The following is a 16,724-nucleotide window of genomic DNA, read 5'->3' as shown; positions in this document are numbered from 1 at the left end:
CTAGCTTTGGTATGAACCTGGTTCTTTCTTCAGAAAGGACTAAATGGACTTAAAACACAGGGGAGAAATTGCTTAAGAGCTGTTCCAGTTACTGGAAAATGTTTGTAAACTCTCATCAGACAGTGGAAATAAATGCCATTTGTGGTGTAACTATTTCTAGATTTTAAGGCCAGAAGAGGCCACTGTGATTATCTAGTCTCACCTTCTGTATCACACAGTCCCTAGAAACTCACCCAGCAATTTCAACATCTAACCCAATCTTCTGGCTGAACTAGAGAATATTTTAGAGACGTTCAATCTTGATTTAGAGAATCAAGTGATGGAGAATCCATCCACATCCTGTTGTCCCAATAGTTAATAACCTTCCACTTGTTAAAAATCTGCACCTCATTTCCAGACTGCATGTGTCCAGCTTCAGCTTCTGAACATTGGATCGTGTTATGCCTTCATCTGCTAAAGTACACAGCCCTCTGGTATCATACATCTACTTCCAGTGCAGGTATTTATGCACAGCATGATGTGAGTTTTCAGGTTAAGCTCCATGCTCAGTATTGTATCCAAGGAGGAGCATCTCAAGGCCTGAACACCTAAATCCCACACATTTGTACCATCTTAATCTTCTGCATCCCATTTATTGGCATGGCTCTGATACACAGAGTCTGGGAACAGCTTTCCTGTGTTTTCCACATGAGAACGGCCAATGATTATCTATCTGCACCTCCTGTCTTAAATGCCCTCATGTACAGTGTGAAAACCAGATAGATCTGCAGAAAGACATTCAGCATATTCCATCCAAAAAATGACAGGTCAGCAACAGGAGAATGTTTTGTGCAGCTTTGGGTGATGCAGTCTTAGAAGAATCTGATAAGATGTTACTTGTTGTTTAGCGTGTGCGGTGTACAAAAGTTAGTCATTATAGTTATTATTTTATTTTCCATTACAGAGGCATATAGAGAACCCAAGAGAGTACAAGCCCCAATGTGATTGTTGATATACACACAGGCCATGTCTACACTACGAAATTAAGTCAACCTCACTTAGGTTGGTATACAGGCACTGCAGTAATTACATCGCTTGTGTGTGTCTACACTCTGCTCCTTGTGTCGGTGGTGCATATCCTCACCAGGAACACTTGTATCGATGTACTATCCATGTGGGGCATTGTGGGATGGCTTTTGAAAGCCAGTAACAGTCAATGTAAGGAACACAAGGTCTACACTGACACTGTGTTGATCTAGCGACATTGACCTTGAATTTACGTCACTCATGGAGTTAAGACAGCATAGCAAGGCAGTTACAGTGGCAGGAGTGAAATTTAAGTGGAGACATTCCATGGTTAGGACAATGTAAGTTGTAGCATAGACCAGACCATACTTAATAAGAGACAGACCCTGCCCTAAAAAATTCATAATCAGAAAGACAAGACATGCTATAGGTAAGGGAAAGGAAGGATTATTATCCCACTCTACAGCCATAAAGAGATTAAGAGACTCCTAGGTGCTAAATAACACATATAATCATCAGTGAAGTCTGTTCCACGGTCACACAGGAAGCCTGTATTAGAGCAGGAATTACATCTACATCTCCTGTGTCTTACTCCAGTTTCTTACCCACAAGATCATCTTTCTTCACAAAATCAGGGTGTCTTTGGATCCAGGGTTTTGGTTCAACCTACTATAGAGCTGAGGGACAAGGTGAAAGTTTGAAACTAGATTTGAACTTGGATGCCAAATTCTCCCAAAGTTTGAAGGTGCTGAAACCTGGAGTTATCATTTGATCTCATCTCTCGGTTAATTTTTAAATTGATAAAACATGTTAGGTTGCCATATTATAATCTTGATCATGTTCCATTGATTTAACTTAATGGCGTCATTACAACAGCTCAGTGTTATTGAGGTTACTAAGTCTGTTTCAGCTCCCATGTGATTGCCATGCTGATGTGAATGATAGACTGCACGTGCTTTCCTGAAAGTCTCTAACCTGCTGGAAATAGACAGCTTTGTACACATTGGAAATTGGAACACAACTTGCCCAAGGCCCCTGTGCTAGAGAAAGGAACCGACCCCAAGTCTTCTAACTCCTCCACTAGTGGCCTAACCACTGCCTTAGCATTAGCAGTAGTTTTTTGTTTTACAATAGTGCAGAGGGGGCCCAGTCGGGGCCCGGGACTCCTGGTGCCAGGCACCATACAACCACAAGCTGGTGCCTATCACGAAGAGCTTCCAAGCTAAGTATCAGGTAAGAGAAAGCACGGGGGTGCAACAAACAGATAGAGGAGCATGTGTGAACAAAATCTTTCACAAGTTCAGGAGCAACTTCCCTACAGCCAAACAAGCCTTTCAAGAGAGACACATCTTTTCTGCCCCCCCTCTGCCTTTCACCAGGAATGTCGACAAGGAAGTCAGATTTTATGCTAGTTTGTAACTTTTTATTTGAATCTATCAATGTCCAATTTCTTTTCTATGTTAATAAAGAAAACTGTATCAAATGAAATACCTCGCTGATATGTGAGCTCTGCATGCTGGAGCTAAGCCTCACCAGCTACTCTAACCAGCCTTCCCTTCTCAGTCCACCCCCTCCATCCTCTACCACAGCCCCTTCAGCAGATTGTGGGCAGTCTCTAATGTGACAGGCCCCGATAGCACATCTCTGATGAACCTGGGGTCTCAGTGAGCTGGAGAGGGTCCTAGAGCAGTTGTGGAGGCACAGAGATTGTGGGTGGGAGGGCCTGGCTATCAGGGGATCACTGAGATCTGTGCATAGCTTTGGGGATCCACGGATGCTGGGTCACCATGTTTATATGTCAGGGAGAATGAAAAGGACCTGCCCTACTGGAACAATCTAATGAAAATTTCCAGGTAGGAGCTCTGTAGAATATTCCCAGCACAGCCAGCACCCTGGGTTAGTAATGCAGGAAAGGGGGTTACTGGGGAGAAATCTGACCCTATATAACTTTAATTAGTCTGATTTACTGTATTGCAGCAAGATTACAGCTGTAACAGTATCAACAATACCACTCGGCTGCCCTCGAGGGAGCCCTGTGAGTCCTTTGAGCCGTACGCACAGTGCTGACAGCCTGGATTGCAGGAATAGAGCCTGCGGCAGGGCTTGTGCTGCTGTCCAGTGTGGTGGCATTACCAAGAATCCCCTGGGACTGGGCTTCCTGCAATTTGTCATTGGTTCAGTGTGTGCCAGCTATGTGCCGTTATGGCTAATCAGCTGCGAGTCCCAGGTGGCCAAGTGGCCCCCAAGGAAATGGGCAAACATGCTTCATAAGGACAGTTGCAGCCTGTTTGAGCAGACACTGCCTACTCCCTGTGCCAGCTCTCTGCTGATGACTTCTCCGTTAGGGTGCAGATCTCTGTTGGCAGCTGCTCCCCTTCTCACAGGCATTGGGTACATTGGCAGGTTTCTCTGTCTTTAAATCTTTCAGATGTCAAGGGAAGGGTAAAGGCTGCCAGCTGTTGACATGGGCAGATGTTCTGTGCAGCGGCAGCTGACTCTGCTGGGCTGTGGGTGTGACTCAGTGACAGGGGCTGGAGAGCAGGCAGCACTAGGTAGCTGCAGGACCCCCCATTTCATGTGTCCGTGGGCTATGGGGGATCATTCCAGGTACACAGAAACCCCAGATTCAAAGCGAGCTCAGAGTGTGAAAACCCTGGTGTCTCGAGTCAAGATTTCTCAATGGGTCCATTTCCAGAAGTGCCGTGTGCTCAGAGAATGAGAAGACCCCGTGCAATATCAGTGAGTAGTTCCCAGAACACCTCAGGTTCATTTACTCCTGGAAATTTAATTGGCAAATCCCTGTTCAAAGCTTTTATTCTCTGGCTGGATTGTGAATGGAGGAATTCAGAGTTGTGTTGCTTTGTGTAACAGGTCATATAAGGCACATGAAATAGTTCTATTTCCTGACAGGATGAGTGCTCCAGCATTTCTGCTCTGTACAAGGCAGTTACAGGGCATCCTGCATCTCTGCCCCCTCTCTGGTCTCTGAGTGCCAGATGTCAGCCGCCTCCCATTCCCTCTCTTGGTGTGAAATCCCACCATTCTCCCATCCTCAGACTGGGCTCTGGGCTTCAGGACACTATGGATCGACTGAGTTTGACACCTGTGGTTCTTCCCTTTGGGAGTCTATGACCTATGGGGAGAAGCGTGACCAGCCTTCCTCAGCCAAAGTATTGTGTAATTTGAGCAGTAGGAAAAAAGCAGCACAGAAGAAAATAAAAGGATTTTAAAACAACAGTCTGTACGTCTCTCTGAAGCCCTCCCACTCTGATGGGGACCCAGGCAGGCTGAGCATTTTCTGATTTCCCCAGTGGTGTCTGTCAGTCTGAGCAGCTTCTTGGCACCAGCTGCCCCACCTCTGGACAGACTCCCAGCACTGGCAGAACAAGCTGTGTAACTTGGCTGGAGCCCGGAAATGGGGTCTTCACAGCGTGGAGCTCAGGGGTTGTCTCTTAACCATGCTGAAGTGTTTAGTGAGAGATGGCTTTTCCTGAGCTCCTGTTTCCCTTCCTGCTTCTTTTCCAGCAGTCTGCTACTGAACTAAAACTAGCTATATTGGTCATATCCTGATATTTGCTTAATATAGCCATAAAATAAACAGCCCAAAAAGTATAGTTCTATAAATGTTGTGCCAAAACTTTTCATTGTAATACAATTACTAGAATTTCATTACATGCATGTGTATCGAAAGCCAGCAGTAGAGGTATTGGAACAGGAGTAACTTTACTATTTATCAGCTTTTGTTTTGGAAAATATTTCAGAGGTCTTCCAAGCTCTCTTTGCAATGGGTTTGTGCTATTAGTTCTTTGTTCAGTGAACAATTGTATGATTCTGTCTCCTTGTAACTGACCAGAAGCTTTTTGCAACACTTACATTCAGAATCATGCACACAACAATTCTACCATTATTTTGCAAGAAGTTTCCAAAAAGTTATGAAACAACAGAACCGCTGGTTTCTGTTTCAGCAAAGAGTAGAGATGAGGTTCAGTCAAAGGGATTATATAGTGGTTGTATGTAATTTAAACTCATCACAAATTACACGACCATATCTGAAGTATCTTGCACACTCAGGGATATTAGTGCAAAACCAGTTGTAGCAAGGTGTTCATAGAAACATAGAATCATAGAGTTGGAAGGGACCTAAGGAGGTCATCTAGTCCAATGCCCTGCTCAAAACAGGACTAACCTCAGCTAAATAATCCCAGTGAGGGTTTTGTCAAACCACAGATTAAAAACCTCTAAAGATGGAGATTCCACCACCTCCCTAGCTAACCCATTCCAGTGCTTCACTACCCTCCTAGTGAAAAATTTTTTCCTAATGTCCAACCTAGATCTCCCCCACTGCAACTTCAGACCGTTGCTCCTTGTTCTGTCATCTGCCACCACTGAGAACAGCCTAGCTCCATCCTCCCTGGAACCCCCTTTCAGGTAGTTAAAGGCTGCTATCAAATCCCCCTCATTCTTCTCTTCTGCAGACTAAACAAGCCTAGTTCCCTCAGCCTCTCCTCATAAGTCTTGTGCTCCAGACCCCAAACATTATTGTTGCCCTCCGATGGACTTTCTCTAACTTGTCCACATCCTTTTCGCAGTGAGGGGCACAAAACTGGACACAATACTCAAAATGCAGCCTCACCGATGCTAAATAGAGGGGAATAATCACTTCCCACGATCTTCTGGCAATGCTTCTACTAATGCGGCCCAATATACTATTAGCCTTCTTGGCAACCAGGGCACACTGCTTTCTTATATCCAGCTTCTTATCAACTGTTACCCACAGGTCCTTTTCTGCAGAACTGCTCCCTAGCTTGTTGGTCCCCAGTCTGTAGCTGTGTGTGGAATTCTTCCATCCTAAGTGCAGGACTCTGTACTTGTCCGTGTTGAACCTCACCAGATTTCTTTTGGCCCAATGCTCCAGTTTGTTTAGGTCCTTCTGTATCCTATCCCTACCTTCCAGAGTATCTACCACTCCCCACAGTTTAGTGTCATCTGCACACTTGCTGAAGGTGCAATCTACCCCATCCTCCAGATCATTAATGAAGACGTTGAACAAAACCGGCCCCAGGACCAACCCCTGGGGAACTCCGCTTGTGACAGGCTACCGGCTAGACATGGAGACATTGATCACTACTCGTTGACCTCTGTGCTTTAGCCAGTTCTCTGTCCATTTTATAGTCCATTCATCCAACCCATACTTTAACTTGCTGATAAGAATACGGTGAGAGACCATATCAAAAGCATTGCTAAAGTCAAGGTATATCACGTTCACCACTTTCCTGACATCCACAGAGCCAGTCACCTCATCATAGAAAGCAATCAGGTTGGTCAGGCATGACTTTCCCTTGGTGACTCCAAGTTGACTGGTCCTGATCACCCTCCTCTCTTCCAAGTGCCTTAAAATGGATTCCTTGAGGACCTGATCCATGATTTTTCCAGGGATTGAGGTGAGGCTGACCGGTCTGTAGTTCCCTGGATCCTCTTTCCTCCCTTTCTTGAAGATGGGCACTATATTTGCTTTTTTCCAGTCATCAGGGACCTCACCCAATTGCCACGAGCTTTCAAAGATAATAACCTGCCCTGCTTCTGCTTCTGCTGCATTCACAAAGTCAGTGGAAGACCTCAGTTTCAGGAACCACTGGTGCAGTTTTATTTACAGGTTGTGCTCCCACCACCTTTTCACTGTACCAAGTTTGCCTTCTAGTGTCTGCACCCAGGAGGGAGGAGCTATCGCTCTATTTCCACTTCCCAGCTCCGTCTTCTGGCTTCTCTCCTCTGAGCACTTAATGCAGCCCCAAGGCTAACAGGGCAGGCAGCTGTCTCTGGTTCTCTAACTAGGCGCAGGTTTCTCTCCAGCCATCTCCAATTTACGTCCCTAAACTGGAGCTGGCATGACAGAGGGCAGACTAAGCAGTTCTTGCTCAGCACCTGTCACACTGGTGTTTGCACTATTCATCATTTGGGATCCAATCCCGCCCCCACCCAGCTGAAGTAACTCACTGTGTTAGCTTCGAACTAGCCAAAGATCTACAGACCCCTCACATGAGGAGAGGATGCGGGTCCTGTGAGGATAAAGAGAAGCTTTTAGGATGATTGACATGTCTGGATCCAGTCAACACTGGCTGGGCAAAGCATTCACCTAGTTTTGGAGGGCTTCTTTGGAGCACAATGTCTTACGGACAGCGTTTGTTATGTGAAAGTTGATAGAGCCCGATTCTGATTTAATTTACACATGTAAATCTGGAGTGATGCTGTTCAAGTTAAGGTTCCTGAATTCATAACCTAGCCCGAAGAATTTATCCTGTGTAGTGCAAAGAGACAGTGGTGTAATTTGGGCTCTCAGGAAGAGAGAAAATTTAAAAAAATATAATGAGGCAATGAAACACATTTATAAATATCATCAGTGCAGGACAGATAAATACAACAACCATATTCACCATGCACTCGCAAGGCCACAACTGTAAAATCACACAGTGCTCAATGAGGCTGTGGAACTCACAGCCATAAGATATCAATGGGACCAAGAGTTTAGTAGGATTCAAAGAGGGACTGGAGGCTTATATGAAGAACCAGAAAACCAATTACAGTAGTGAGGTGTTTTTAAAAAAGCTTGGGAAGGCTATAAACCTTCCTGATTTACGCCATAAAATAGGTCTAACTAGCGCCTGTCAGGAGGAATCTTTCCCTGAGAGCAGGTTATTACATAGCTGGCTATTACATGGCTTCTTCTAGCTTCCTGTAAAGCATCTGGTACTGGCCACTGGTCTGACTACAAGTCTAATCCAGTCTGGAAATGCCTATATTCCTATTAATGATGCACATAAGAGCAGCCATAACAGGTCAGAGCGATGGTCCAGCTAGCCCAGTATCCTGTCTTCCAACGGTGTCCAGTACCAGGGGCTTCAGAGGCAATGAACACAAGAGATAATCACCAAGTGTAAATCCAAGACTGTGTTTTTACTGATCTTCCTTGAGCTCCTGGAAGACTCTAGACTTGTTCTGAGAGCAGATTATGTCTCATACAATATAATATAGTCTCCTGTTGTTTTTCCTTTCAGGAAGTAACTTTCAAAACTCCTCAGTCCTGCCCAGTGCATCATGTCAGCTGACAATGGCACCAAATTCCAACCTGCAGTGTTCTTTCTCTCCGGAATACCTGGGCTGGAAGATGTCCATGTCTGGATTTCCATCCCCTTCTGCTTAATATACGTTACTTCAATATTAGGAAATTCACTCATTCTGTTCATTATGAAAACAGATCCAAACCTCCATGAGTCCATGTACATTTTCCTTTCCATGTTGGCTGTTACAGACATTGGCTTATCGATATCCACCATGCCGACAACACTGGGTATATTCTGGTTTAACTCTAGGGAGATCAGTCGAGATGCCTGTTTTGCCCAGCTGTCGTTCATCCTCTCATTTTCCTTCACTGAATCCTCCGTGCTCTCGTCTATGGCCTTTGACCGCTTTGTTGCGATCTGTCACCCGCTGAGATATGCTTCCATCTTAACCCCTCCGAGAGTAGCCAAGATGGGACTGGTGTCTCTGCTAAGAGAGGTGGGCATAATATTCCCACTCCCCATTCTCCTGAAACGGTACCGATACTGTCATGCCAACATCCTCTCCCATTCCTACTGCCTGCACCAGGGGTGATGATGATGACTTGTTCAGATATCAGAATCAGTAACACCTATGGCTTGTTTATAACACTCTGTTCATTTTGTTTGGACTTCCTGCTCATCCTCCTATCCTACGGGATGATCCTCAAAACAGTGTTGAGCATCGCGTGCCATGCAGAGCGCCTCAAAGCCCTGAACACCTGCGTCTCTCATGTCTGCATCATCCTGCTCTTCTACATGCCAGAGATTGGCTTGTCTCTGATGTACAGATTTGTGAAGAACTCTTCTCCCTTGGTTGACATTGTCATGGGAAATATGTATTTGCTAGTCCCACCCCTGATGAACCGAATCCTGTACAGCGTGAAAACCAAGCCCATTCGTGCCAGGATAATAAGGCTCTTCATCAAGTGAAGTGTTAGTTCTTCACCCAGCTTCAGAGAATCAACCCCCTGTAACTGGCCCTTGCTATCCCGATCCTCCACAGCGCAGGGGGCAGTTCTGGGGCTGAAGAGGATCCAGCCGATCTAGCTGGAAGGCTGGTCCTGTGGTTTGGGCACTGCTCTGCAGCTCAAAGTCCAGGGTCACACATGAAGTCTGTGCCAGAGCTTGGAATTAAATGTGAGTGTGTAAACCCTGGTGCCCTGCCTTACCCACATGACCAGCCTTCCTTTTCCCCATCCACAGGATAGGAGCACAGAGTCACAATCTAGAACTTAAAGTAATGAAAACTCTTCTCCTTTTTGTGCTCCTGTTGCACACAGCTGTGCGTTTTGCTGTCACTTGTAAAAACGTTGAGTCTTTTTGTTGAATCCTCCTAATCTCCTAAGCAACAGCAGCTGGTGGACAGGATTTCCACGAGTTAATTATGCATCATTTAAATAAAATTCTAAAAGATCAAGCTCAGTCGATTGTCTTGGGTTCGGGTTTAGAGCAGAATTTATTATTATTTTTCAGTCTTTGCCATGACCAGAAGCATGCCTGAGGATGTGAAGTGCACAAAACAGTACATGATCCCTGTGCACTTACAGGCTAAAATAGGCAATTGGATCTGGTATCTGATACATTTAGCAGTACCAGAGCCATGCCCCATGTGGATGAGGCTGCAGTATGATGGGACCTAGCAGTTGCCTATACAGGGATCTGTCTCCCAGGGCTTAATAATAAAGCCTAGCTCTTATATAGCACAGCAATTACAGACCAGTAAGCCTAACTTCAGTACCAGGCACACTGGTTGAAACTATAGTAAAGGATTATCAGACATATCAATAAAAATGATTTATTGGGGAAGAGTCAACATATTTTTTGTAAAGGGAAATCATGCTTCACCAACCTACTAGAATTCTTTGGAGATGCTCAACAAGCATGTGGAGAAGGTTGATCCAGTGGATATAATGTATTTAGATTTTCAGAAAGCCTTTCACAAGTTCCATCACCAAAGGCTCTTAAGGAAACCAAACTGTCATGGAATAAGACGGAAGGTCCTTTCCTGGTCAGTATCTGGTTAAAAGATAAGAAACAAAGCATAGGAATAAATGGCCAGTTTTAAGAATGAAGAGAGGTAAATAGTGGTGTCCCCCACGGTCTGTACTGGGACCAGTCTAGGACCCTCTCCAGCTCCCTGGGAGCACAGGTTCATCAGAGATGTCCTAGAAGGGCCTGTCACACAAGCCACTGTCCACAGGATCTGCTGAAGGGGTCGTTTTAGAGGATGGAGGGAGTTGGACTGAGAAGGGAAGGCTGGTTAGAGTAGATGGTGAGGCACAAAACTCCAGCCACAGACTGGGTGGAAAGTTTAGACCTTCCATACCAGAGTGCAGCCATAGACTCAGTCAGTGCGACCTTCATTGCTGTTACATGGCAGAGGCAGACAAAAAGTTTCCAATTTCTCTTTGGGACCCAGGCAGCTGCAGCTGAGCATCGAATCATAGAATCATGGAAGATTCACGTTGGATGTTATCCCGGCAGGTGTTGCCTCATTTTGGGTGTTTAGTAATGTAAGTGCAGTTATAGGCTCACCAAAGAATCTGATCAGAAGACAATGAGGTTCTAGTCCCGACGTCAGGCTATACAGACTTTTACAGGGACCCCCGGGGTGCACAACAGGAATGCTCACAACCAATATGTGTAGTTTTACAGACTTTTATTGAGATAGCATCTTTCCTTGATGACCTGGTAGAGAGATGTCCAGCTTCTCCACACTTGATTGGGAGGTGAGAGCTAGGCAGTGATAGGGAGCTGAGAGCTATAAAGCTAAGACTTAGACTACGAATAATACTAAGTATAAACTAAGAAGAAACTATCCTGGCAAAAGAAAGATATCTATCCTATTGGTAAATATTCTATTGGTCGTATTTTTACTAGAAGAAAGCACAAGCACCCACACAAGCACCAAGCACTGATTAATGTGGTTTGCCCCTTTTATACACTGAACAATATCGGTTTTCCTTCTAAGTCCAAAGGTGCCTTCTTCACCTACAAATAATGAGGGCACATGTATTCTATAGGCTGGCAGGTTCGTGTGTACTAATGACCTATCCATATTCTTTCCAGATGGTTCGCTCATCTCACCTTTGTTATTTCTGGCCATTTCTTGTGGTTTGTTTGTGGTGTACCTATGAAGTTTACTCGGGGTATAAACTGAGGCCCCCTGTCTAGATGCCTCCTGACTCATTTAGGGTAAAGGTTATAACTGCATGCAAGTGGGCTACTCTTATAAACTTCAGAGGTTATCTAGTCCAACCCCCAGCTCAAAGCAGGACTACAGCCAATTAAATCATACCAGTCAGGGCTTTGTCAATCAATCAATCAAATGCCTGTGACACCAGTGGCGCATAGGGCAGCAACAAAGTCCTTCCACTTCTGCCGGTCTCGGGCCAGAGCGCCTATTGTTCCCCAGGTGTGGTGATGGTCTTTTAATTCTTGTTCTACCGTTCGGCGCCAGGTTGTCTTTGGTCTTCCTCTCTTTCTCTTCCTGTCTGGTTTCCAGTGGAGTGCAATTTTGATAATGGATCCGTCCTCTCTTCATAGCACATGACCTATCCATCGCCAGCATCTTTTCATAATTATAGTGGCCCTGTCTTCTTGTTTGCACTGAGACAGTAGATCTTCGTTGGAAATTTTATTTGGCCAAAATATCCTGATTATTCTTCTGAGATTCTTGGTGTGGAATGTGGACAGCTTAGTAAGATCCCGTTGTGTCATGCACCAGCATTCTGCTCCATAGAGAAGCACTGGGAGAACACAACTGTTGTATAGTTTCAGCATGGTGCGCACGCTGTACTTTGAGGATTTCCAGATGTTGTTCATACTGATGAAGGCATTCCGTGCTTTACTCAGTCTATTCTGAATGTCTTGCTTACCTCCGCCATCTGGGGTGATGACACTGCCCAAGTATACAAATCTGTCAGTAAAGGGAAGATCGTTGTTATTGATCTTGATGGGGGTTTGTGTTGTAGTGTTCAAGATCATGACTTCTGACTTCTTCTGGTTTATCTTAAGGCCAACTTGTGAACTGTACTGGTTTAATTTGTCTGTTTTGTCTTGCATATGCCGATGAGTGTGAGAAAGAAGTGCCAAGTCATCGGCAAAATCCAGATCTTCAAGTGTGGAGAAGAGCGTCCATCTAATGCCGGTATGCCCCTCCTCAGTCGTGCGTCGCATCACCCAGTCAATGACAAGATTGAAAAGCAGTGGCGACATTACGCAGCCTTGACGAACTCCGGTCTTAACTTCAAACCATATGTCGCTTCCTCCGACACAGCAGCTGTAGTTTTTGTAGAAGCTCCTAATGAGCTCCACCATGTGATGCGGTATTCCATAGGCCCTCAGAATCTGCCATAATCTGTCTCTGTCTACACTATCGAAGCTTTGTGCTCCTGGTAGGGTCTCCCATGCCAGACAGGTCGAAGGGTAGAGACCAGACGAAGTGTGGTCCCTGGTCCTCCAGGTTGGGGGTTTGGCACAGGGCTAACCACCCTGTCCTAGAAAACACTTGGGGTTACAGAAACAGCAACAAAGAAAATTTCCACGAACAGGTGTGATGGGCCTTTAGGGTCTCCTCAAGGGACTTGTATGAATGGAGCCACTGACAGGAAGATAGAGGTCTTGAACACCAAAACAAAGACAAGGTTAGGATTTTGGAATGTTCGTACAATGTATCAGATAAGCAAGCTGGCACAAGGGCTTTGTCAAGCTACACCTTAAAAACCTCTAAGGCTGGAGATTCCATCACCTCCCTTGGTAACCCATTTCAGTGCTTCACCAAACTCCTAGTGAAAATGTTTTTCCTGATAACCAACCTAGACCTCCCCCACTGCAATTGGAGCCCATTGCTCCTTGTTCTGTCATCTGCCACCACTGAGAACAGCCTAGCTCCATCCTCCCTAGAACTTTCCTTTCAGGTAGTTAAAGGCTGATATCAAATCCCCCCTCATTCTTCAGAGACTAAGCAAGCCCAGTTCCCTCAGGCTCGTATCATAAGTCATGTGCTCCAGCCCCCTTGGAACCTGGGTCCAAGGAAGAGTTGATCTGCCCCTGCTGGACAGAACCAGGCCCTGCAGGACCAGCCACCTGGAAACAGAGGGGTGGAGCCAGGCCCAGGGCAGGAAGTATAAAAGACAGGCTCAGCAGCTGAGTTGGGAGGAAGCTGCTGCTGGAGGCAGACGTGCCTTCCTGGAGACTGCAGCCTAGGCCTGACCCAGTCCCTGCCGCTGTGTGGCGTGGACGACCCGCTGACCACAGGCCTGAAGCCTGGCCGGACTTGCCAGGCCCGAGTGACTGGAGGGGGCTGCCTGACCTGGTTGACTGGGTAGGGTCGCTGAGACCGGAGGACTGGAGAGGGCTGCTGGACCCTTGAGACACGGAAAGGCCACCGGAACCTAGTAGCTGGGAGGAGCTACCCCTGCCTGCTGGATGGGAGAAACCCTCTGAGGCTGGACCTGACCTGGAGGAGCTGCCTGGCATGGAGGACCCACCAGTGTGGACTGCTCCTACCAGACCGGAGGAACCTCTGGGCTCCTGCAACCTGGAGGAGCTACTGCTTGCTGACGACCCTCAGACATTTCTGGACCTGCCGCCGGTCGATGGTGATGGACTCGCTGGACGCCTGCTCACCACCTTCCCCAGTGACCCAGAGGGAGATACATGGGCACAGGTACCGGGGGACCAGGCGGAGGAAGTGGCCCAGGGACAGTCATAGACAGTGGCTGAGTCAGGGGAAAGAACTCCATCAGCATGTTGTGGCGGGAGCCCCGCCGACTCAGTGGCAAACGCCTTTTCCACTGCTAGGGCCCTGGGCTGGGACGCAGTGGAGATGGGTGGGCCTCTGTTCCCCTTCTCCCCTTCCCTAGCCATCCTGGGAGAACATGCTCTCCTTTACTGCTACTGATAGCGGACCCACTGCTTGTTTGCCTGCCCTGCCTAAGGGCCGGGGCAATAGACCACTTTAACAGCTCACTGGTGGGAAGGCCGGGGGCTACAGATTCCTAACAGACTGGTAATTCTCCTTAGCAGAGGCGCTGTGGCCTTCCTCGGAGCCTGGGACCAAGGAAGTGTTGTGACGCCGCAGCTGGGCGGTGCCGCCCGCTTACACCCCTAATAATATTTGTTGCCCTCTGTTGGACTCTCTCCAATTTGTCCACATCCTTCCTGTAGCGCAGGGCCCAAACCTAGACACATTACTGCAAATGTGGCCTCCCCAGTGCCGAATAGAGGGGAATAATCACTTCCCTCGATCTGCTGGCAATGCTCCTACGAATGCAGCTAAATATGCCATTAGCCTTCTTGGCAAAAAGGGCACACTGTTGACTCATATCCAGCTTCCTGTCCACTGTAAACCCCATGGGGTTTTATGCAGAATTACTACCTAGCCATTCAGTCCCCAGTCTATAGCAGTGCATGGGATTCTTCTATCCTAAGTGCATGTTCAACCAGTATTTTTATACTCCTCTCTAGACATCTACCAAGCTTCCACATCTTGTAAGCTTCCTTTGTTAAGCCAAGCTGTTCACCTGCCACATTTGCTATTATTTCTGCATATCAGGATGCTCCTGTACCCTTACTAATGTTGCTTTAAAATACAGCCAGCTCTCTTGGACTCCTTTCCACCTCACACTGGCCTCCCAGTGGATCCCGCCCACCAGCTCACTTAGGCAGTCAAAGTCTGCTTTTCTGAAATCCAGGGTCCACATTCTTCAGTTCTCCTTTCTTCTTCCTGTCATTTGCCACGTGGCAGATACACACATGGCCACACGGCAACTGAGTTGTCAGTGAAAAATGATCAGTTTTCTAAGAAAATCAACCCACAAAAATGGAGGAAAAGGAAACATTTTAGTGTGGATGAAAAATTTGTCGGGGGTGAAAATCCTCTGTTTTCCATCGCAGCTCTAGCTCTTAGGATGAGCCTCTGTCACTCGTGTTACCAGATCCCTAGGTGTCAGCACCAGCCCCCCATTGGCCTCCCATACTGAGCTGCCCTGGGACCTCTGCTGGGGTGGGTATGGTGGCCCTATGGCAGAGGGAGCCTCTGGAAATGGCCTGTCTGTGGAACAATCTAAGAATACAAGAACGGCCATATTGGGTGAGACCAATGGTCTATGGAGCCCAATGTCCTGTCTGCTGACAGTGGCCGGTGCCAAATGCTTCAGAGGGAGTGAACAGAACAGGGCAATTTAGCGAGTGATCCATCCCCTGTCTCCTAGACCCAGCTTCGGGCACTCAGAAGTTTAGAGACACCCAGAGCATGGGGCTGCCTCCATGACTAGCTTGGCTGATAGCCATCGATGGACCTGTCCTCCGTTGGCCTGTGTCATTCTTTTCTGGACCCAGTTATACTTTTGACCTTCAGAAAATTCCCTGGCAATGAAATCCACAGGCTGCCTGCCCAGTGTGTGAAAAAGATCTTCCCTTTAAAAAAAAAATCCTGCTTCCCATTAAGTTCATTGGATGACCCCTGTCTCTTGTGTTATGTGAAGGGGTAAATAACACTTCCTTATTTGCCTTCTCCACACCAGTCATGATTTTATAGATCTGTATCATAACCCCACTTAATCATCTCTTTTCCAAGCTGAAAGCTCCCAGTCTTATTAATCTCTTCTTATATGAAAGCCGTTCCATCCCCCTAATCATTTTTCTCACCCTTCTCTGTTCTATTTCTATTTCAAATATATCGTTTTTTGAGATGGGTGACCAGAACTCTACACAGTGTTCAAGATGTGGGCAAACCATGGAATTAAACAGCGGCATTAGGATATTTTCTGTCTTATCTATCCTTTTCCTCATGGTTTTGAACATTCTTTAACTTTTTTGACTGCCGCTACACAGTGAGTGGGTATTTTCAGAGAACTATCCACAAAGACTCCAATATCTCTTTCTGGAGTGGTAACAGCTAATTTGGACCCTATCATTTTATATGTATAGTTGAGATTATGTTTTCCAATGTGCATTACTTTGCATTCATCACATTGAATGTTATCTGCCATTTTGTTGCCCAGTTGCTCAGATTTGTTCCCCAGATTTGTGAGATCACTTTGTAACTATTCAATTTAATTATCTTGAGTATTTTGTATCATCTGCAGATTTTTGCACCTGTTTACTCCTTTTCCAGGATCATTTATGAATTTGTTGAACAGGCTTGGTCCCAGTATAGACCTTGGTGGACACCAGTATTTATCCGTCTCCAGTCTGAAAACTGGCTATTTATTCCTACCCTTTGTTTCCTGTATTTTATCCAGTAATTGTTCCAGGAAAGGACCTTCCCTCTTATCCCTGTACAGCTTAATTTGCTTCAGACCCTTTGGTCTGAAAGGCTTTCTGAAAATCTAAATACACTACATAAATCTAAATACACTGGATCATTCTTTTCCAAGTGCTTGTTGACCCCCTTGAAGAATTCTAGTAGATCGGTGAGACATGATTTCACTTTACAAAAACAATGTTGACTCTTCCCCAACAAATCGTGTCTATCGATATGTCTGATAATTTAGTATCATAGTTTAAACCAGTTTTGCCTGGTACCCAAGTTAGGCTTACTGGCCTATAATTGCTGGGATCGCCTATGGAGCATACTTTAAAAATGGGCATCACAATAGCTATCCGCAGTCATCC

At 46.1% G+C, this 16,724-nt stretch overlaps 1 pseudogene; it reads left to right on the top strand.

Moving 5' to 3' along the window:
* Nucleotides 1-8,097: 8,097 nt before the first annotated feature.
* Nucleotides 8,098-9,032, top strand: LOC137155685 (olfactory receptor 51G2-like; annotated as a pseudogene).
* Nucleotides 9,033-16,724: the final 7,692 nt, after the last annotated feature.

This window comes from Emydura macquarii, unplaced genomic scaffold (assembly GCF_026122565.2).
Source record: "Emydura macquarii macquarii isolate MOO-44397 ecotype Brisbane River unplaced genomic scaffold, CSIRO-AGI_Emac_v2 contig_1369, whole genome shotgun sequence".
In the NCBI taxonomy this organism is placed as follows: Eukaryota; Metazoa; Chordata; order Testudines; family Chelidae; genus Emydura; species Emydura macquarii.
This window is presented reverse-complemented; position numbering and strand designations above follow the sequence as displayed.